Raw genomic sequence first — 21,997 nt, 5'->3', positions numbered from 1 at the left:
GGTGGCTCAACACCACGGTCATGGGCTGATTGTTTGCGGATTTTATTTCCGATGCGTATAAATTTATTTGCTGACGAGATGTATGGCCAGTAGCCCTCAAGGTGTCTGTCGGCCTAAAATCCGAGATGCACCTGAAGGAAAATATGAAACCGTTGATCCTAGTAGCTTTTGAGACTCAGGTCATGAAATCGGCCTGAGGATCAACTCCTAGCTCGACAGCATACATAGGAATAGAAACGCAGTGTAATATATTAGAGGTAATAGTCATCAGCGGACGGGCCCTTGAGAGAGGGTTTTGAGAAGTCGCCGTAATATATTAGCTTGATGCCGGATAAGTCCCAGATGGTACTTATTGTTGTCCGAAGACGCGTTTGCCCATAGTTCGGTCCAGCCGAACACTGAGCACTTTGAATTTTCTGCATTGAATAGGCAATGCAGTAGCCCCCGAGACACTGGTCGGGTGGCAACACCTGATCAGGGGATTGATATGCCCCTTTTAATATTAGTGAATGATAAGCCCGAAGCCCAGCAGCCCCCGAGCCTTAATGTGGGCACGGGTGGCCGAATTAAGGACCGATATCCAGAGTAAAATCAAAAATTATGTGTAATGATTCTACGTATCCAGGTACTTTAGATCATTAATGCTCAGATCCGCATTGTACAAAACTTTGTTGACCGACCATCGGCTTCAACCTCGTCGGCCATAAGCCGGGGAGTGTTTGTCATACTTTATAAAGCCGTTATAAGGGCAAACATTTATGGAAAACATGGCAATCCAGCCATACGGTTTTATAAACAAAGGTACGCAGAGAGATATGAAACATCTTCCAAAGAAAATAATCCCACTATCGGTTCCTTTCTTTGGGTTGTCATGCTGATCATGATCATGAAACCTCGCCTCCAATCAATCTGGGAGGAAAATATTGAGGATTTAGTTCGGGGAAAGTTCCCGAACTCTATGGTATTAATGAACCAAAATTTTCACTTCCGTCATTGCCGAGCAATTATATACTTTAAGATCGCTAGCTTTCGACTTCACCCAGTCTGAGGTACTAACTCGGATGACCCGGTAGTAACAATCACAGAGGTGCTCCCTTTACCGCCTAGCCGAACAATCGGGAACGTAGGGGTAAGCACAAGAGCCAGGCAACCTAGCTTGGCCAAAATCTTAAGTCAAATTGATGCATATTTATGGCTTTATAATGATGATTACGGAAGGTAGCCCTCGTATATAAAATACAAACACCGATGATATATTTATTTTGACTCCGTTGCGATCGTTTATCACTTGAAAGTGGCCCATCGTCGGCTTCCACCCCCTTTTAGATGCTACGCAGGGTGTTTCCGCAATAACAAGACAAACCTTAGCTGACGTCTCGGTGCCCGAAGGCGGTTCTGTTAGCAGAAACGAGGAAATCAAATATGCGGGCTTTATAACTTTCACTTAGTCATAGGAGCTTTAAACTGGGGAAGCTAGCTACGAGCCCCCGGTTAGTGTTCGGCACCGACCGAAGTCTAGCCATTATCACTTCGGCCAATGTTATCGGTATCGATCTATAGTTTGATACCGTCATCGGATCGCTGACCAGTTTATGCCCATTGTGACAGTCGGTTTTCGACTTTCTCCACTGAGGTGCTTAACCATTCGAGCTGGAAGCACAATCGCAGTGGTTCTCCCTTTGCACACCTAGCCGAACAAAGCAGAACGTAGGAGGCAAGCACAGGAGCCGGGCAACCCAACTATTGACCAAAGACATAATTCAAAACCGATGCATATATAGCAATATCCGAGAATTTTTGTGCCAAATCTCTAAAGGTGTCCAACGCTGCACTACGAGACTTATGCTGGAAACAAACAAATAGTTTAAAAGTGCCATAGGCTTGAAAAACCAAAAAACTTCAGTAAAAACTTTACGCCCGAACTAAATCAAGTCATTTGGTGCCAATCCGAAAATTGGTCTTACTTTTGTGCTTCTGTCGTGCATTAATATGACACATCCGATCTCAAGACTTCAAGCGGGTCAGCCTACGGCTGGAACCTCCTATCCCGAAGGCGGAGTACTGCTCATTAGACCAGTTTAGCGAACTAAACTCGAGAGGTTACCAGAGAGAAAATGGGCTATCCGGCTATTGACCACACACTCGCGTCGAAAAAGGAGTGATAGAAAAAGATTTTGCAGCGACTAGGAAGAAAACACATTTACTATAAAATGGCTCATATAAATTTAAGAGCCCCTAGTAAACTTGGGTAAAAGAATTTTATGTATAATGATTGTATGTACCGAAGTACTTATATCACATCTGTGTTCACCCGAACTTTTAAATGTGTCTTAACCGACCGCGGCTTCTCCCTCTTCGGTCAAGGGCCGAAAAGTGTTATGTACTCCACCTGTCGAGAATCTCGATGGTGCTTCCAATAACCAGGCAATCAGGCCATAAGGCTGTAACAGACAAAGCGCACTCAGTGAACTTATGCTATATTACTGACGAAGTGTAAGAAGCATCTTCGAAGAAAATAGTACCCCATCGATACCTTTCATCGGTTGCTCATTGTTACTATGAGACTTGTGCAATAGATTTTTGTACTCATGAGTTCCGTTGTGTGCCGACCATGATTGAAAACAATAAGAGCGCTAGCTTTTGGCTTCACCCAGTCTGAGGTCCGAGCTCGGATGACCCGATCGTGCCAATCGCAGAGGTGCTCCCTTTACTCCCTAGCTGAACAATCGGGAATGTAGGGGTAAACACAGGAGCAAGGCAACCCAGCTTGCGGGACACTTAAGTCAACATGGTGCATATTGTGGCGTAATACACGAACAAGGAACGAAGCCATACAAGTATAATCATATGCAAGAGGAAAAGCTTCATAAAGGAAGCCCCCAAGTAAACGGGGTATTTGAATTTTTGTGTCACAAATAAAGTTTTGACAAGGAGGTTTTTCACAAACAACTTTTTGCCAAAAAAGTATAATGCTTGGTCGAACCGAACAAAATTGAAAACTAAAAGTTTTTGAGCATGAAAGCGACTTAGCTGGTTAATGTGCTCGGCATTGATGACGTGGTCCGAGCTTACGGCGGGATGAGCTCCCAGCCCCCAAGCCGGTCCCGAGGTGGCAGAGCAAAGAGCTTGACGCTCTGAAGTGGCGACATAGCACGGCCGATGCAGGCCGACAGTGTGACGCCGAAGTACCCGGTGTGGGTTAATGAAGTGATGATGAAGCCCCCGGTCCAGCCGAGGTGATGTGGTATGTTGATACGCCGAGGTGACAGCGCTGCCCAGTCCGGATCATTTACCTGTGCACAGAAGATAGTACAAGTCGGAGATAATAGTAATAATAATAATTTTTAAAAAGGATGCATGATTAATAATTTACGCAATGTGAGTAATAAAAGAAATATGGCCTGTGTGCCGAACACTCGATGAGGTAGAGCTCCCTCAGCGATGCCAAAGTCCCGAGGCAACAGTATGGCAATTCGACCAACAAGGTGATGACGCGAGCCGATTTAGGCCGATTGGGACGATGACGTCGGCTTGCCGGAGTGACCGCGTGACGCAGTCGAAGTCGATTACCTACACATGTAAAATAGTTTAGTCCAACAATAATAATATAAATATATAAATCCTCGCGTAATTAATTTATGCAAAATAATTTATTTAAAGATATGTGGCCCGGCGCCGAAGTCAATGTCGATGCAGGGCATCGGCGTGATGCGGTAAAGGCGTGGCAAAGCCGAACCACCACGCGACCATCGTTAATGCGGCCTCCAATTGATAGACCTGTATACAGATGATGGAACAAACAAGAGTAATAATTCCTCGGGAAAAATAAACCCAAACAAGCAAAAATTACTAGGATTAATAGCACCTGATTTATTTGTTGTAGCAATCCGAAGAAAGGTGACTCCCAAAATTGGGACTCAATCCACACACCCATTGCCTGATGGGCGATAAAGCGACGGTTTGGCGACGCTGGCAAAGGTTGGCTCGCCGAGGCAAAGCCTCCGGTCCAGCTAACGTGACGAAGCTGGTCGGCTGGTGACGTCGGAGTCACTGGAGTAGGTTTGATGAAGATATGGTGAAGCCCCCGGTCCAGCCGAGGTGACGGAGCGGGTCGGTAAGGAGACATTGCAGCTGTCGTGTCAGCCGAGGTGTTGAAGCAGTTTGGCGTGATGGACATCGGCTTAAAGAAGCAACAGCGCGGCCATGCCGACGCAGGTCGTAACTTGTGACGCGGTCAATGCCGGCTTGATGAAGTGACCATGCGGCGATGCCGGTGTGCCCGCTTCGTGTGATCCGTAGGGTGGCGATGTTGGTGATGATTTATCCTTTGAGATTCCGAACTCTTTGTTCGGATCGCCGAGATGATGATCCGAAGAAGTTGAGCTCGGCTCAACAAAGCAGCCGTGAAGCAATATTGTCGGATTGGTTTGACACCAGCATGATGGTGAAGATTACCTCCAAAAAGGAGCAAAATTCGTGAGCATGTGTTCGGAAACAAAACACAATACCCTAGAAAGAGATTCTTCCAAAAAGGTTGTCCAATATCTCGTTCATGAAGAGAGATGATCTCAGGTCGGATTCGTATTTGCGCAGAAAACAGATCCGAAAAGTGATGCACTAATCAGAAGGTTCCCGGAGTTTGAACGGTCGGATCGAGCTGAAATTTTGTGAGGTGGTAGATATGGAAATTCCGCAGCAGATGAACGGTTGGATCTTCCAAATAACCTCCGAGCTGGGCTCTAGAGACCACGCCCTAAACTCATCCTGATTCCCGTCCAGAATCGACAGGGCTCTGGTATATCGGAGATCGGCGGAGATTGCTCCATCGGAACGCGATGAAATTTTACAGGGTTGTTGTAGACTCAATTCCGCACAATTCCATCGAAGGAATCATCAAAGCGCTGCTCGAGGAGGTGGTGGTAGCGGATACAAGTTTGCTGTCTGGAAGAACAGCATGGTTGCCCGAGGGCAATGTTGACATTGAGCCCCCGAGCTCCTCCATGATAATGATAGAGATCGGAGTTGATGTTTGATGAAGGCCCTCGTCCAAACATGACAATTGGAGGCGGGGCACAATCCTTGGTCAAGTCAAGGTGACCAGTCGAGCCGGCGACGAAGACGCCGACGTTGTAGTTGATCTGCAGGCGAGCCATTGATCCTTGGTCGATCTCACAGCGGAACTCTCAATAAAAGCACCATTGTCGGTGTCAAAACTGGCAGACCTCGGGGTAGGGGGTCCCGAGCTGTGGATTCTCGGATCAATGGTAACAGGAACGAAGGAGACGATGTTTTACCCAGGTTTGGGCCCTCTTGATGAAGGTAAAACCCTACGTCCTGCTCTTGTTTATGTTGATGGAGTATCAAGTACAGAGTTGATCTACCTCGAGATCATATGTTGTGGTCTAAAACCTGAGGGTATGATGAATAATGTCATAATAATCTAGCGACTAGCCTGGCCTCGGCTTATATAATGTACCGGAGGCCTAGGATAACGAGAGTCCTAGTCGAATACGTTGGTGGAGAGGAGTCCTTGTCTTGATCATCAAGTCTTGTGGAATCTTCTTTGTGTGCGGCATGGGCTGCCCGAAGTCGCCCATGAGTGAACCGCCATGGGGGTCCTCGGCCCGATCCAGCTGGTTGGGAGACGACGTGGTGAGTACCCCCTAGTCCAGGACACCGTCACCCATCTCGAAGCTTGACAGTCCCACATCATCTCCCTGTGAAAATAGCAACACAAAAGAAGGGGCCGGTAGGGATAGAGCAACTTCGAACCAGAATAGAACAATTGCAGGCCATAAATCAAGCACCACAAAAAAACATGGTGTAATTTGGGAAGAACTACCATACAACAAAAGCAACAAAAACACAATAAAAGATACTAGAGTTTCCCTACATAGTTTGGGTCCTTTTTTAATGCACAATACATGAAAAATAACATAGTTGCCCATAATAAACCATACAGTTGCGTAAAAACAAGTATCCAATTGCTCAATCCTCCTGAGCAGAAACATGGTGTGGACGTAAAATAATTGGTGAATGATCATAGAGGGGGGTGGAGCTAGACATGAGGACATGAATTAAACCAAGAAGTGTTTTTAGGGGATTAAGTTTTTTGGTGAACCCGCCGTTTTTTAGTCGCGCGGCTAGTCGTGACTAGTCATCGACGAGTCGCACTGTCAGATGTCAACTCAACCTCTTGAGTAGTCGAGATTAGTCAATTGGCTAGGCATGACTCGTCAAGAGTCGTTACCCTAGAATGACCCGTCGACTCGAAAACCTGGGGTGAACCCCTCCAAAAACGAACATATGTATGTTCTTTATCCCTTTTTTTAGGTGTCATAGTTTCCCACATTCAACCATACAATTGCCTAAAACCATTTATCCAGTTGCCCAACCCTCATGAGCAGAAAAATTAGCAAGACCATATTTTTGCAAATATCTAAAGGTTTTAGGTACCTTTCAATTAGGTTTGTGTCATAGAGCTGCGCCACAAAATTCTTTTTCCTCGAGGTGGGATCCTTGGCGCGATAGTAAATACTCGGCAAATGATCCTAGAGGGGTGTGGGTGCAGCTGGTATGAGGGCATAACTAAAACCACATAGTGTTTTTAGGGGATTAAGTTTTTCTGTGAACCCCTCAAAAAGCAAACATGTGTATGTTCTTTATCCTTTTTCCAGGTATCATAGTTGCCCACAATGAAGCATACAGTTGCCTAAAACCATGTATCCAGTTGCCCAATCCTCATGAGCAGAAACATTATCAAGACCATATTTTGGCAAATATCTAAAGATTTTTGATACCTTTCAATTTCAATTAGATTCGTGTCATATAGGTGTGTCAAGAATTTCTTCTCCTTGGGGTCTGATTTATGGGATGTAGCTAGACATGGGGGCAAATGATTTAGGGGATTAAGTTTTTCTTTGAACCCCTCCAAAAATGAACATGCGTATGTTCTTTGTTCCTTTTTCCAGGTGTCGTAGATGAAGATATGAGGCAAAGGACTATGTGCGCGTGTGTGTTGTTGGCTTGTTGCCCAAGGAAAACAATGGAGTTGTTCCAAAAACTTCACAGAGTTGCCCGCTAAATCACAATATCCGGATCACAGGCAGCAATGAAACTGGGGAGGGGGTTGGGGTGGGACGCCTTTACGTGTGTGTTTTCTGCTATACTACTAGCTAGTCGCCTGAGGAAAATAATAGAGTTCTTCAGAAAACTCTAGAGTTGCCCGCTAAATCACACTATCAGGATCACAGGCACCAACGAAATTGAAAGGAAGTTGCTTCTTTTAAAGTGGTATAGAACATAAATATATTTTATATATTTTTGTTAAGAAAAACAGTTCCTAAATTTGTGTGGACAAAGTTTGATCATATTTTGCATTGAACAAGCTTCTTACATTTTTACACCGACAAAATTGTTTATAGCATACATGATAGTTGCTTTAAACCAGTATGCTTGATGCTTGGAGAAGGGGCACATGTGTGGGAGGGACGCATGGCTTATATTGTTAACAAAAGCACAGAATAGTCAGAATAGTTGCTTAAAAAGCTACATGTAGGAAGTGAGACTAGCTCACTTGGCTAGTGGAGTGGATGTACAACCCAGCCACCTAGGTTCAAGTCCTCACGGACGCGAATTTGGGTTCTTATTATTAAAAAAAACTCGCTGTGGGGGGCTTCCCCTACCGCTTTCCTTTCAAAAAAAAAGCTACATGTGTATTTCAATCTTCTATGTTTTTGCTGGGAGAAGGGGTGCAAGGGTCTTTATGCAGTATTGTTTTTCCTGTGAACCTACACGAGATGCTGCAGCCCCTAAGGTTTTCTCTGGCAAACTCAGGACCAATGTGACGAGGGGGTAGAGGGAGGAGCTCACCTTTTTTCTGGTGGGAGGCGGAAGACAAGGAAGGGGTGATACTGAATAGGAGGTGTGGGAAGACGCCCTGGAGGGGAATTGGTGGGGCATGCTGATCACGACAGCTGGCTTGGAGCATGGCATCATGTATGATTCCGCGGGAGCGGGAGGCCATGTGCGCTACAGGGAAGGCCCCCCTGTAATTTCCTTTTCAAGCGGCACAGGACAAGTACCTGCCATATACGGCGATGCGCTGGGGCGCGTCAACGAGCGCCTGTGCGCCCACTAGCCAGGTCCAAATAAAAGTGCTACGGTTGGGAATCGAACTCCGAAACTAGCGATGCTTACTAGCAGTGATAGCTAGCTGAGCTAGGGGCTGAGTATGGCTTCTATTTTTTTTCGAATTTTTGCTCACCGCGTGATAATTAGGCCGGCCCGCGTGCGCATCGCTTCAGCGAAGCCGCGACGTTCGGACGCACACGGGCTGCGTATAGGAGGGGAGGTCCTGCTGGACGCCTGTTAGCGTCAAAACGAGCTGCTTTCGCTAAGGTGCGCGCAAATGGGCCAGCCCAATTCGCAGGCGCCGAGCGAATCGCAAAAATAAAAGCGCTACGGTTGGGAGTCTAACTCCGAAACTAACGATGCTTACTAGCAGTGATAGCGAGCTGAGCTAGGGGCTGAGTATGGCTGTTATGGAGCACTATGAGTAAAATCTGAAAAGCGGAAGGTCCGGGGTTTTTCAACATATTTTGGCCAAAAAATTGATTTTTTTTAATAATGCGACCAAATGTTTGGAAATCGTAATTTTTTCGAATATTCATTTTTAAAACGTGAACATTTTCTAAAATTGTGAATAAATTTTGAAAACTGAACAATTTTCCGAAACTTGAACAAATTAAAATACTCACTGAACATTTTCTTAGTATACCTTGAACATTATTCAATTACTCAATGAACATTTTTTAAAATATACAATGAAGTTTTTCTCAAATGCACTTGAACAAAATTTCTATACACGATGAACTTCCTGTATACAGGAGTGAACATTTTATTAAATGTACGGTGAACATTTTTCTTCAATACAGTGAACAAAAAAGAAATTCTGAACAAAATTTGAAAACGTGATTTTTTTGGAATTTCAAACATTTTCTAAAAATTCAAACGAATTTTTTATAATCCTGCACAATTTGCAGAGAATTTGACTTTCTGGGAAAACAGAAGAACAATAAATCAGAAAAAAAGAAAAGGAAGAAATAAGTAGGAAAAAAAATAAAAGGAAAACGAAAAATAATAATGAAGAAAGCCAGAAAAACCTGTAAGACAAAACAAAAGAAGGAAAAAACCGGTTTAGGGAACCTTCTAGAAAGTTCCCCAAACCAGTTCCGCTATAAGTGGGCCGGCCCGTGTCGGTCGGTCGCTTCGCTCGGCTTCAGCGAAGCTGCGCCGATTTGACGCTAACAGGTGTCATATAGGATCCACCGTATTTCGATAGGGGGAGCCACTAGTAAATGAGCGCTCCTTCGGGAGCCTCGCAACGATCAGCGCAACTTGGCGCGCTCTCAGCCATTCGCCACGTGTCGCGCTCTGGGCGCTCCCTCCGAATTTTATTTTTTCGCAAGCGTTTTCGGCTATTAAATGGTTTTTATTTCTGGTTTTTTCGACGTTTTGGTTTTCCACCAGTCTTCCTTAGCTTTTCGACCAAAAAAAATTTCGAAATTTTTTTTGCCCGAAAAAACGCTTTTTTTCCTTTCAAGAGAGTCACGGTTTTGCTTTCGTGAGAGTCACGGCCGTGCCTCTCAGAAAAAACGTGTTTTCTATTTTTTTCCTTTCGCGAGAGTCACGGTTTTGCTTCCGCGAGAGTCACGACTGTGCCTCTCGAAAACGAAAAAAATGCGTTTTCTGTTTTTTTCCTTTGTGAGAGTCACGGTTTTGCTTCCGCGAGAGGCACGGTTGTGCTTTCGCGAGAGTCACGGCCGTGCCTCTTGGAAACGGAAAAAATGCGTTTTCTATTTTTTTCCTTTCGCGAAAGTCACGGTTTTGCTTCCACGAGAGGCACGGTTGTGATTTCATGAGAGGCACTAGCGTGCCTCTTTCGGAAAGGGAAAAAATCCGTGCTCCTGGTTTTGTTTTTTCGACTAGTCCTTTTGGCCAGTTTTTTCTTGAAAAATAAAGTTCATCAAAACCTATCAACATGGGATCTAGTTTTGAAGATCTCGACGCGAGAAATCCAACGGTGAAAGCGGTTTGAGATTTGGACGTACGGTTTGAGAGATAAAACGTTTCGAATAAACAGATCTACAAAAAGGGAAAACTCCCAGGTTGCGACAAGTGGCGTGCTGCATGTGTGCCACTTGTCGCAACGTGGGAGTTGGAGTGATCTTTGCAACGAGTACTCCTCAACAAATGATTTCGATAGGAGATCCCCTAAATAACACCTCAAAAAGAAACATGGAGTTGCTAATTTAATATTTGGTACGTTGGATGTATAGCCCATGGGTGTCAACTACCGCAGGTCACGCTTGACTCATCATCGCCGTCGCCGCTATCTCTTCCGCTGTTGCGACCGAACATCTTGCGGACGCATATGCACATGAAATTGCAGCATTCATCGCCCCTCATTACCTCACCCTCAGTTTTCCAGAAAAAGCCAGATTAAATGTGCAGCCACCACCTTCACGTTTACAAACATGTCTGTGCTACCATTATCATGTACCATCGGTGGTCTATCTTTGTTTCGATGCTACTCCGGGCATGGGCGGAGATGCAGTTCCGTTGCCGAGCACCCACATCATCAAGGAAGACACGTCGTCCTCTGCTTCGAACCGCCTCCCTCACGCCAGGCCGGTCTTCCTCGACTCACCTCCGATGGCCTCTCTAATTGTGGGAACAAAGGACGGGCGTTCCGTTCTCGGACACCCAGAATCCTAGATCACCGAAGAAGGCACAACCGACGAGGCCTCCACGCGACGTTGCTATGTTCCCGTGGCCGCCATCGGCGGCGATGATAGTTGGGGAGTCCGACTCAATTAGCAAATAGGACTTCCAAAGGGACTCGACCTTTGGGGCTAGCGCATCAGCTTATTGGATGAGCACCTCCACTCTTTTTAGAGAAAAGGCGGCATCCCGACTTTAAATTAATAAAGCCATCAGGGGATGAGCACCTCCACTCTTTTTAGAGAAAAAGCTGCATCCCGACTTTAAATTAATAAAGCCACCAGGCAACAAGAGTAACAGCCGAACATCCAGTACAGACAAAGTATCGAACCAACGAGCAGAGATAAAACGGCCACAACCGGCAATATGGCACGCATGCCAGCGGAAGAACCCAACAAAAACAGACTAAGACGAAGGTAGACCAGAAGATGCAACACAAACTAAGATGACCTGGACCGAACACTGCCGGAGATAGAAGTAGCAGATGCACGCACACGAGAGATGAGGACGTCCACAACCGCCTTGTCAGCCTCCTTAATCAGAGATTTCCACTATTGCAAAGATATGGACAGTTTGAAGATGAGGTTAACCGCCGAGTTAAGGAACACCTGCTCAATAGTAAACTTGTTTCTAGTCGTCAATAGGGTCCAACACATGGCCGAGAAGCCAAACCAAAACAACCTCTTGAACTGACCACACAAGGTGGCCACAAGTAAGCGGAGGGCAGAGAACTTAGAAGGAGCCCAAGGGACACCCATCCACTCCCTGAGACAACTCGAAAGCAAAGAAGCTAGTGGACATCGAAACAAGATGTGGCCAGTATCCTCCAAGCTCCCGCAAAGAGAGCAGAACTCTGTACCCGGGCCAAGACATTTCTTATTCTGATCAGCAGCAGGAAAACGGCCCCTCATGGCCTGCCACATGAATATTTTGATCTTAGGAGGCACTGTAGCACACCAAATGGGCTTGAACTTAGACACCAACGGGTTAGAGGACAAAACACAATAATAGGACTTAACTGGAAAATGGCCAGAGGGAGAATGAGGCCAGGAGACCTCATGCTGAATCTCAGAGAGCACAGGGAAGAGAGCAGCTGAGCGATGCCAATCTTCCAACTCTATAGGAGATAGGACCCGACGGAAACCGAGGTCCCAACCACCAGCCGCAAGCTCCGCGATGGAGGCAGAAGGAGACGACAAAAAAGAAAAAAACACAGGAAAGGAAAATGCCAGGGGTCCATCCCCCACCCACCAATCCAACCAGAATCGAACAGAAAGACCATTGCACTACAAAAAAGTACACTTCCATGATGATACGTGTTTGTCACAGTAGGTCACGTTTTTTGTCATGCATGTACATCCATGACGACTTTATGACAGAATCAAGATAGTCATACCTGTGCTGTCGTAGAAGTGTTCCATGACAATACCAAAATTATCATCACGGAACTGTTCACTTTCATGAGGATAAATGACGTGTCATAGAAGTGCTTTCGTCAAGGGTAACCGACATGTGGCATCCACCGTAACGGGTCACCGTTAAGATATCGGGTTCCAGTTTGGATCCGATAAACCGGTAACACCGGGACCAATGGGGATTTTCCACGCGTAAAATTCTCATTTGCCGGAGGAACCACATGGCAGCTTCGCGTTGTTTGCATATAGCCCATTTCCAGCCCGCTAACTCACGACCCATTATGGACTATCAGAATTAGGCCCAGTAGCGTCGTCGGGGCCGTCCAATACGATTCCAGCCCGTTGTAACTTCCGGACCATGTATGGCCCATGACGTCTTTCGGCCCATATGAGGCCCTTTGTAACTCTGGGCCAAAAAAAGGCCTGTGGTGAAACTGGCCCAGAATGAATAGTGTATCGCTTTATACCCATTAACTGCCCATTATTCCATTGGGCCGTTTCTAGCCCGTGTTATCTTTCGGCCTTCTAAGGCCCCATTTACTATTGGGCTCAATTCCGGCATTCGATTACTTACGGTCCGTTACTGGCCTGTTCCGCTTGTGGGCCAAATTCAACCCGTGGTTAAAGTCGGCCAGTCTGTGGCCCGTTAATTCATTGGGCCGTTTTCATAGCGTCATCAATTATGGCCCATTACTGACCCATTATGCCTGTCGATAGAATTAAGCCCATTGTACACACGGCCTATTAACGACCCGTTATGCCCGACCCATAAACAGACGATTCTGAGTCTAGCCCATTTACGGCCCATATTGCGGTATATTAATGGTCCACGAATGTACGGCCCATGTTTGGCCAATCTATCAAACGGCCCGTAGATGGCCCATTGAATCCACGGGTCGTAGAAGGCCCATGGATCATATGAACCTTAGGAAGCCCACTACAGCAGCCAGCAGGACAATGGTTACAACAGTCCGTATGTTTCCCATGGTTATTGTGGCCTAGTTCTAAATAAAAAGGTTACCGCGGAAAAAGAACTACAGCGACTACAAGCTAAAATAAATAAGACAATAAGGAAATAAATAAGCAAGCAACTTACGCTAGGCTATTACGACTATTACAAATATTACATCCACTTGGCATCAAAGTTCTCCACCAGTGCAAATGTCGTGAACAAAGCAGCATATTACATACACTAGGCATCTAAATTGGCCACCAGTGAAAATAAACGCGGCCGCAAAACAAGTCCAGAACTAAAACCACTTCAAAAGAGCTCAAGAAACGACATCCTGGATACCCACCATGCTGGCAAGAAGGTTAGCAAGCTTATTAGTTTTCTCTTGTTTGGCGCTAAAATCGTCCACCGCTTGTTGTTGCACCAGAAAGTATGCATCTGAATTCTGCAGGGACTTCCTCAGTCCTTCAGCTTCTTGCCGCAGCATAGCTGACTGATGCCTTTCAGCTTGTAGCTGAGACTGAAGAAGCCGAAGTGACTCAGGCAGCAAGTTTGAGGAGCTTGTGCCAGTGGTAGTGGCCAGTAACTCAAACACTACATCAACGCAGGACTTTGGGGTTGTCTCACTGTCTACAAGATAGTTTTTATCACCTTTTTTGGAGACCAATAGGGTTGTCTCACTATCTTCAACCTTATCTGCATTACTTTCTGTCAGGTTCTACGGTAGGGTGCGTCGACTGCAAATTAAAATTTTCCTATGCGCAGAACAACCAAGAACATGCTACGGAAGATGGATCACAAATCATTACCACTAGACGCGGAGTGCCGTGCAACGGAAGAAGAGTTGGGGCAGCGCGTCTCCTCCTTGTCCAATCTCCCTCGAACAGTCGGTCGTCGGTTCCCACGTACAAGTTCACTGGAGCGGCACAAGTGCACCGCCTCTAACGGTATCCGCGCGTGCAGGGGGAACAGCGTGCAGCAGACTGCTAGGTCCGATCACACAGTCAGCGGTCGAGTGGAGGTGGCTATTCGCAACACATGCAAACCCTAGTGACAGCGCCGAAGCGATCAATCGCATGAGTGTGCCGCACCCCCACTTTATATAAGCGTCCGTCGCAGGCTCAACACTTGGGCCTCACACGGACCCTAATGCCCAAAACCTGTTCGGCCTGGATCCGAGTCCGAGTAGGATCACTTCTGACTCATGGAGTCGGACCGGGCCTCACATGTTCCTTCCCTTCAGCGCACGACCCCTTAGGTTCTCGTTCACTTGGTCGCAAGTCATATCACATCCGACTCAGCTGGTCGGTAGCGGCCTCTAGCAAAGCGTGCCGACTCCAAGTGTCCGATGAAGCAGGTTAAGTGAACCCGTACATCACACTTCTATTCCCTTTGCCACACGATATATATTGTTGGGCTCAAGGCGAGTCTGTCATCCTTGTGCTAGCCCGATCTCGTTCTCGTTCACGTGATGTCGACCACAAAACGGATTATCTCATAATCCTAATCGCATGGCCATGCTTATCTTGGTCGGATCACACGAGGGGCCCAGAGTATATCTCTCCTGATCGGAGGGGCAAATCCCATCTTGCTCGACCATGTCTCGCAGCATGGGTCTGGACGCAGCATGGGTCTCGCAGCATGGGTCTGGACAACCCTGACTCATCAAGCATGAGGCAGAAATAATGTTTCGACTAAGTGCAGGAATGTAATAACAATTATTCAATTCCAAAATAAATCCAGAAGGAAGCTGGAGCTGCATCGTGCCAACCTCGAACGCAACAACTCTTGCTTTGTTGCCGACCCTGATGTCAATCTCCCCTTGTGCCACACGCCTAGTTCTTACCAGCCCCTGCATCGAGTTGCAAATATGAACAACCGATCCGGTATCAAATACCCAAGAGCTGCTAGGTATGTCAGCAAGGTAAATGTCTATAACATATGCAACAAGTGTATCTTTGCCCGAAGAAGCATTTCCGGCCTTCTTGCCATGCTCTGCAAGCCAGTTGCTATAGTTCCTCTTCTAGTGACCGGTCTCCTTGCAATGATAGCAAATGGTCTTTGAGTCCGGTCTAGACTTCGGCGCAGCGGCGTAGGTTACCGTCTCTGTGCCCTTTGCCTTAGCCTTTTTCTTGGACAACTCTTCTTGAACTTAGCCGATTTCTGCACCATCAACACTTGATGTGTGCCTTTCTTAATATCCCGCTCTGACACTTTGAGCATCCTATGCAATTCAGTGAGCTTCTTATCCATGCCATGCATATGATAGTTCGAGATGAACGTCCCATAGCTGGGCGGAAGAGAACCCAGAACTACATCAGTAGCCAGCTCATTCAAGAGAGGGAAGCCCAAATGATCCAAAGCTTGCACATATCCGATCATCTTGATCACATGTGGGCTCAGTGGATCACCTTCCTTCAGCTTGTAATCCATCAAGGATCGCCAGACATTGAACCTTTCGGTCCTAGCCTGTGTCTGAAACATGCTCTTGATACATTCGATCATATCATATGCCTCAACATTTTCGAAATGCTGTTGCAAATTGGGCTCCATACAAGCCAGCATCAGACAGCTGCTCTCCGTTGATTCATCAACGAGTTTTTGGTAGGCATTCTTAGTTGTGGTATTAGCATTATCGGCAGGTTCCTCAGGAAGTGGATCCTCTAGAACATGTTTGTTTTTATCATGCTTGAGAACAATTCTCAGATTTCTATACGAGGTGGTAAAGTTTGTTCCATTCAGTTTATCCTTTTCCAGAATTGATTTCAATGCAAAGTTGTGTTGAGCAGGTGGTGCCATTGATCTACAACATAAAATATGCAATCACTAAGCTGCATTTATGTAGAGTAATTCAAGCCTTAAATATAAATACTCCCACTGAAGTTGGCATCCCTCTGCAAACTCTTAGTGATTCAGGATGCGACTAGCACATGCGACTAGTGAGCTTTAGCATCACTGCTAGACAACATGCCTATCCGGTAAGCAACTCCTTGCTAATCGTATCTCTATACGACTCCTTTCGGTCGGGAAGGTATCTCATACCACGGCCCCCAACCTTCTTTGCCAGAAGGCCCAAAACCGTTTTGATAGCCTTGTCAAGTTAACCTGACGCAGTGCATGTCCGTGTCCGACACGAACCCTCCAGTTCAAGGACACCTAGCAGCACCCCAATTTTATGAGCCCACTACTAGACTTACTTGACGTGCGAAGGTGCAACATCGGGAATGGCAAATTGCTTGATATTAACGAGGGATCTTTCTACCATTCTAACATGCATAGAAAATAAGAAGCATAGAAATCACAAATAAAACATATATTGTGAAATAGTATGGCTCCTTCATGGATGTTCTTCCAGGTTGGCTCCGACTCCGATGACCATTTAGGAACTCCATCTTGTTTGTCATGCCGGGACGCCAAGCCACCAACATGATCTCTATTGTCCAAATACTACAACTAGTAATGAATTTTACATAGAGTCACAAGTCGACACGCAGGTCGTTATACAATATAATAACAGCACTTTGGCTCCTGCCGGCTGACAAACATGAGACGCAAGCCATGTATAATTTACACACATGCATCACATACACATGAGCCATACTATTCACATCAAACCTGCAAAACAAAGTTACGCATAGAATTGCATTCTACCTGTTTGAGTGATCGTGTATGAAATACAAGGCGCTACGCACACGACGGATACCGACCGGTAGGGTAGGTTGTGTCACGACCTCATTGACTCCGATCGTCAGAAAACATAGCCACATCGATCCCCATGTGCAGTTGATCTCATCAACCGTGCAAACAGCTGATCTCCTCAACGACAACATATCTCATCTATCGCCTCCACATATCTAATATGCAAATGATCCGAATTCAAATCCTATAGCAGAGGCTCTGATACCACTGTCGGGTTCTATGGTAGGGTGCGTTGACTGCAAATTAAAATTTTCCTACGCGCAGAACAACCAAGAACATGCTACGGGAGATGGATCACAAATCGTTACCACTAGACGTGCAGTGCCGTGCAGCGGAAGAAGAGTTGGGGCAGCGAGATCTCCTCCTCGTCCGATCCCCCTCGAACAGCCGGTCGCCGGTTCCCACGTACAGGTTCGCCGGAGCTTGGCTTATATATTCCAATGAAGCATGGCCAAACTATATGATTTTGTAGGGTTAAGCTTTCTTTAGCTATATATATGTTATTTTGATAAGACATAATTGCTTGGTTAGCATGCTTGAAGTATTATTATTATTATTATGTCAATATTAAACTTTTGTCTAGAATCTTTTGGATCTAAACATTCATGCCGCAATAAAGAGAATTACATTGAAAATTATGTTAGGTAGCATTCCACATCAAAAATTCTGTTTTTATCATTTACCTACTCGAGGATGAGCAGGAATTAAGCTTGGGGATGCTTGATACGTCTCCAACGTATTAATAATTTTTGATTGTTCCATGCTATTATATTATCCATCTAGGATGTTTTGTATGCATTTATATACTATTTTATATGATTTTTGGGACTAACCTATTAACCTAGAGCCCAGTGCCCGTTTCTGTTTTTTTCCTTGTTTTTGAGTTTTACAGAAAAGGAATACCAAACGGAGTCCAATGGATGTGCCAATTTTTGACAATTTTTTATGGACCAAAAGAAGCCCCGGAGTAAAAGAGTTGGGCCAGAATAGTCCCGGGCCGTCCACGAGGGTGGGGCGCGCCGCCCTATCTCGTGGACGACTCGGGGACCCTCCTGACTTGTTCCCGACGCTAAAAATTCCTATAAATATAGAAACTTCCAGAAAATAACCTAGATCGGGAGTTCCGCCGCCGCAAGCCTCTGTAGCCACCGAAAACTAATCTAGACGCATTCTGGCACCCTGCCAGAGGGGGGAATCCCTCTCCGGCAGCCATCTTCATCATCCCGGCGCTCTCCATGACGAGGAGGGAGTAGTTCACCCTCGGGGCTGAGGGTATGTACCAGTAGCTATGTGTTTGATCTCTCTCTCTCTCTCTCTTGTTCTTGATTCAGAACAATCTTGATGTATTGCGAGCTTTGCTATTATAGTTGGATCTTATGATGTTTGTCCCCCTCTATTCTCTTGTAATGGATTGAGTTTTCCCTTTGAAGTTATCTTATCGGATTGAGTCTTTAAGGATTTGAGAACACTTGATGTATGTCTTGCATGTGCTTATCTGTGGTGACAATGGGATATTCACGTGATCCACTTGATGTATGTTTTGGTGATCAACTTGCGAGTTCCGTGACCTTGTGAACTTATGCATAGGGGTTGGCACACGTTTTCGTCTTGACTCTCCGGTAGAAACTTTGGGGCACTCTTTGAAGTTCTTTGTGTTGGTTGAATAAATGAATCTGAGATTGTGTGATGCATATCGTATAATCATACCCATGGATACTTGAGGTGACATTGGAGTATCTAGGTGACATTAGGGTTTTGGTTGATTTGTGTCTTAAGGTGTTATTCTAGTACGAACTCTAGGATAGATCGAATGAAAAGAATAGCTTCGTGTTATTTTACTACGGACTCTTGAATAGATTGATCAGAAAGAATAACTTTGAGGTGGTTTCGTACCCTACAATAATCTCTTCGTTTGTTCTCCGCTATTAGTGACTTTGGACTGACTCTTTGTTGTATGTTGAGGGATTGTTATATGATCCAATTATGTTATTATTGTTGAGAGAACTTGCACTAGTCAAAGTATGAACCCTAGGCCTTGTTTCCTAGCATTGCAATACCGTTTTCGCTCACTTTTATCATTAGTTACCTTGCTGTTTTTATATTTTCAGATTACAAAAACCTATATCTACCATCCATATTGCACTTGTATCACCATCTCTTCGCCGAACTAGTGCACCTATACAATTTACCATTGTATTGGGTGTGTTGGGGACACAAGATACTCTTTGTTATTTGGTTGCAGGGTTGTTAGAGAGAGACCATCTTCATCCTACGCCTCCCACGGATGGATAAACCTTAGTTCATCCACTTGAGGGAAATTTGCTGCTGTCCTACAAACCTCTGCACTTGGAGGCCCAACAACGTCTACAAGAAGAAGGTTGTGTAGTAGACATCACCAAGCCATCGACCGTGTCATATGCTAGTCTAGTTGGTTGCGCGTCCACACAGCCCATTCGACTAGGGACCTTTTAGGACGTTCAACATACAATGCATAGTCCCACAAACAAGTCACGTACTGCTACCTCTTGAGCACTGCGTTGGTTTTCCCTTAAAGAGGAAAGGGTGATGCAACAAACTAGCGTAAGTATTTCCCTCAGTTTTTGAGGACCAAGGTATCAATCCAGTAGGAGGCCACGCACGAGTCCCTCGCACCTACACAAACAAATAAATCCTCGCAACCAACGCAATAAAGGGGTTGTCAATCCGTTCATGGTCACTTACGAGAGTGAGATCAGATATATATGATAGGATAATATTTTTGGTATTTTTATGATAAAGATGCAAAGTAAAGAAAGTAAAGTAAAAACGGCGCTAAAAATAACCTGTTGACGGGAGATTAGTATGATGGAAAATAGACCCGAGGGCCATAGGTTTCACTAGTGGCTTCTCTCAAGAGCATAAGTATTTATGGTGGGTGAACAAATTACTGTTGAGCAATTGACAGAATTGAGCATAATTATGAGAATATCTAGGTATGATCATGTATATAGGCATCACGTCCGAGACAAGTAGACCGACTCCTGCCTGCATCTACTACTATTACTCCACACATCGACCACTATCCAGCATGCATCTAGAGTATTAAGTTCATAAGAACAGAGCAACGCTTTCAGCAAGATGACATGATGTAGAGGGATAAACTCATCCAATATGATATAAACCCCATCTTTTTATCCTCGATGGCAACAATACAATACGTGCCTTGCTCCTACTATCACCGGGAAAGGACACCGCAAGATTGAACCCACAGCTAAGCACTTCTCCCATTGCAAGAAAGATCAATCTACTAGGCCAAACCAAACTGATAATTCGGAGAGAAATACAAAGATATCAAATCATGCATATAAGAATTCAGAGAAGATTCAAATAATATTCATAGATAATCTGGTCATAAATCCACAATTCATCGGATCTCGACAAACACACTGCAAAAGAAGATTACATCGGATAGAACTCCAAGATATCAAACTGATAATTCAAAGAGACTTGCAAAGATAACCAATCATACATAAAAGAATTCAGAAGATTCAAATATTGTTCATAGATAAACTTGATCATAAACCCACAATTCATCGGTCCCAACAAACACACCGCAAAAGAAGATTACATCGAATAGATCTCCACGAGAGAGGAGGAGAACATTGTATTGAGATCCAAAAAGAGAGAAGAAGCCATCTAGCTAATAACTTGGACCCGAAGGTCTGAGGTAAACTACTCACACATCATCGGAGAGGCTATGGTGTTGATGTAGAAGCCCTCCGTGATCGATGCCCCCTCCGGCGGAGCTCCGGAACAGGCCCCAAGATGGGATCTCACGGGTACAGAAGGTTGTGGCGGTGGAATTAGGTTTTTGGCTCCGTATCTGGTAGTTTGGGGGTACATAGGTATATATAGGAGGAAGGAGTACGTCGGTGGAGCAACAGGGGGGCCACGAGGGTGGAGGGCGCGCCTGGGGGGGGGGGGGGTAGGTGCGCCCCCTACCTCGTGGCCTCCTGGTTGATGTCTTGACGTAGGGTCCAAGTCCTCTGGATCATGTTGGTTCTTAAAATCATGTTCCCGAAGGTTTCATTCCATTTGGACTCCCTTTGATATTCTTTTTCTGCGAAACTCTGAAATAGGCAAAAAACAGCAATTTTGGGCTGGGCCTCCGGTTAATAGGTTAGTCCCAAAAATACAATAAAAGTGTGTAATAAAGCCCAATAATGTCCAGAACAGAATATATATAGCATGGAACAATCAAAAATTATAGATACATTGGAGACGTATCAAGCATCCCCAAGCTTAATTCCTGCTCGTCCTCGAGTAGGTAAATGATAAAAACGGAATTTTTGATGTGGAATGCCAGTTGGCATAATTTCAATATAATTCTTCTTATTGTGGCATGAATGTTCAGATTCGATATGATTCAAGATAATAGTTTAATGTTGACATAAAAATAATAATACTTCAAGCATACTAACTAAGCAATTATGTCTTCTCAAAATAACATGGCCAAAGAAAGTTATCCCTACAAAATCATATAGTCTGGCTATGCTCTATCTTCACCACACAAAATATTTAAATCATGCACAACCCCGATGACAAGCCAAGCAATTGTTTCATACTTTTGACGTTCTCAAACTTTTTCAATCTTCACGCAATACATGAGCGTGAGCCATGGACATAGCACTATATGTGGAATAGAATGGTCGTTGTGGAGAAGACAAAAAGGAGAAGATAGTCTCACATCAACTAGGCGTATCAACGGGCTTATGGAGATTCCTATCAATAGATATCAATGTGAGTGAGTAGGGATTGCCATGCAACGGATGCACTAGAGCTATACGTTTATGAAAGGTCAACAAAAGAAACTAAGTGGGTGTGCATCCAACTTGCTTGCTCACGAAGACCTCGGGCATTTGAGGAAGCCCATCATTGGAATATACAAGCCAAGTTCTATAACGAAATTTCCCACTAGTATATGAAAGTGACAAAATGGGAGACTCTCTATTATGAAGATCATGGTGCTACTTTGAAGCACAAGTGTGGTAAAAGGATAGTAACATTGTCCCTTCTCTCTTTTTCTCTCATCATTTTTTTATTTGGGCCTTTTCTCTTTTTTATGGCCTCTTTTTTTAGTCTGGAGTCTCATCCCGACTTGTGGGGG

Source organism: Aegilops tauschii, chromosome 5, assembly GCF_002575655.3.
Source record: "Aegilops tauschii subsp. strangulata cultivar AL8/78 chromosome 5, Aet v6.0, whole genome shotgun sequence".
Classification (NCBI taxonomy): domain Eukaryota; kingdom Viridiplantae; phylum Streptophyta; class Magnoliopsida; order Poales; family Poaceae; genus Aegilops; species Aegilops tauschii.
The sequence above is the reverse complement of the archived record's forward strand: the minus strand, read 5'-3'. Positions refer to the sequence as shown.